The sequence below is a fragment of the Alosa alosa genome, chromosome 7 (genome assembly GCF_017589495.1).
Source record: "Alosa alosa isolate M-15738 ecotype Scorff River chromosome 7, AALO_Geno_1.1, whole genome shotgun sequence".
NCBI lineage: Eukaryota > Metazoa > Chordata > Actinopteri > Clupeiformes > Clupeidae > Alosa > Alosa alosa.
In genome coordinates this window covers 15683893-15686392 of record NC_063195.1, presented here as the reverse complement: position 1 = coordinate 15686392, position 2500 = coordinate 15683893, and the positions used below count along the sequence as shown (strand labels likewise).

The 2500-nt window shown below is 34.7% G+C and overlaps 1 protein-coding gene across 1 annotated transcript in view; it reads right to left on the bottom strand.

The window, feature by feature from the left end:
- LOC125298266 (adhesion G protein-coupled receptor L1-like) overlaps window positions 1–2500 on the bottom strand; it is an 84384-nt gene that overhangs the window by 35970 nt on the left and 45914 nt on the right. The gene's annotated exons all lie outside the window — the stretch shown is intronic.

Genomic DNA, 2500 nt, shown 5'->3' with positions numbered 1-2500 from the left:
ACAGTTTTAAATGTTCTTCTATGTCAGTATGTTTTCACCTCTACACAGTTTAAATGTTCTTTCTATCTAAGTATGTTTTCACCTCTACACAGTTTAAATGTTCTTTCTATCTAAGTATGTTTTCACCTCTACACAGTTTAAATGTTTTTTCTATCTTAAGTATGTTTTCACCTCTCGCCCTTCAGCAGGTACTGTCACACTGATGTAATTGGTGTACAATGAATATTACAGTTGTTTTCACAAAAGCTGAAAAGTAGGGCTGTCAATCGATTAAAAAATGTAATCTAATTAATTACATACTCTGTGATTAATTAATCTAAATTAATCGCATATATAATTTTTGCTGTGAAAGTATTTTACATTTTTAAATTCAAGTAAATCATTGATTAATCAGCATTCGTGACATTAAAGTTCAAAAACTCTTTTATTATTATTGTAATAATGGGCATAATAATCTATGATGTGACTATTTCTTTGCATTGATGTGCGACTTTAGAGTTGATATGCAAGTCCGGTGATATGCAAACTCCTTGCTGCAGACATTGCAGAGGACTTTATTTTAATCAACATTTTATTTTTATCAACACCATCAGGCTGTTGTTTAAAAGTAAATGTTCCAATCAATGATCTAGGCAGCACATTTTCTTCTCTCTCCTTCATTTTACAGTCTAATGGTTACTGACTAAAAACTCTAAAAAAACATTATCATACAATAAAACACATTTTTGTGAACTTGCGTAAAGCACTTAGCATAATGGTAACCACAAGTGGTTTGCTGTTTTTGTAAGTCACAAATTGTACATGATATATTCAAATTTACTTTGATGGTACATGTACCAAAACAGGCTAGCCACCGTTACGTACACGAACATGCCCTTTGAAAAGGTCACAACAGCTTTCATGGCAGAACAAGTAAACTAGCTTTTTGCTTTAACAACAACAACACACTCTACAGTAGGTCAATCAAGAAGATATTTCATCCAAAAAATCTAACAGAACACTGAGATAATAAGAGATACTCTTTTGGAAACAGTATGTGGTCGCCCAGGCATTGCACTCATGGCCAAGTACTACTAACATCTTGCTCTATTCATTGAGTAACAAGACCACAACAAAATCCCAACCAGTTCTCATCTCAGGGCTCCGTAATGGCCTCCTTACACCAAACAACTTTTGACAAGATTTGGGAAAGATTCTTGAAAGATTAGTCTTTAACTAATGCCCCCATTCAAGCTTTACTTAAAAGACTACAATCTTTCAAGAATCTTTCCCAAATCTTGTCAAAGTTGTTTGGTGTAAGGAGGCCATTACCGAGCTGAGATTCCTGTAAGTCACAGTGATGGAACGGAACTCTCATTCAAATTAGCATTTGCCTTTAGCTTGATTGATGGAATACTCCTTGATGACTTCCAGCATTGATGTACATATCTAACAGGTTGTCTGCTGTATGTTTATTTATTTTCTTTATTTTTTTTTCTTTAACTTATGTTGCCTATTTTATTATTGGTTGTTTTATATGCTTTGTGTCATTTTAACATGTACTACTGTATGTACTATTACATACCATGACACCGGTCAATTTTTGAATTTCCCCTTGGGGATCAAGTATCTATCTATCTATCTATCTATCTATCTATCTATCTATCTATCTATCTATCTATCTATCTATCTATCTATCCATAGACAACAGATGTAGAATAGCTATTTGGCTAATTCTGGCATATTTACATTTCATGTTTATTAATGTGCAATGTCCATGTGAAATAAACCTTAAATAAAAAAGTAAACGTCAACAATTATCAATGGGTTGAGAATGGGCTGAGACTTCATCGGAATTCATGCAGCAATGGATTCTGCTGCCATCCAGACAACTCAGAAGTTGAAGGTTGGACTTAATTCTGACTTGTAAATGCAACTGGGAAATTTCAAGCCAGAAATATCGGACTTCCGAGTTGTCTGGAACATAGCATTATGTGTCCTGAACTAGTGTAAAATATCTATTGTGGCATAATTTGGCATAGATGTAATCTAATCAAAACTGGTGACCCATGATTTTGTTCCATATTGACTATAAATTTCTAGTCACAGTCAGACAAATTTAAACCCTTTGTAACCGAATTAAATAGTCGCTGTGTTTTTTTCCCCAGCTTGAATAAAAAAATAAACATGGTGACAAACATGTCAGACAGTGAGTTCTTAAAAGAAAACTGATGTAACACTTCCTCCATTTTCTTCCTCCCTCTCTCTCTCTCTCTCTCTCTCTCTCTCTCTCTCTCTCTGCGTTTACTTGGCTGGCCACCAACTGTCAGTGGTTGGTCTCAGTGGTACACAAATGATGACGCAGGTTCCAGACCGCCTGTTTTATCTCTCTTCTTTCAGTCATTTTCTCTCTCATTCTCTCTTTCTCTCTCTCTCTCTCTCTCTATCTCTCTCTCTTCTCCCTGACTTTCTATTTCTCTGTCTTTATTTATTTTCTCTTGTTGCTTTATTCTCATTCTTT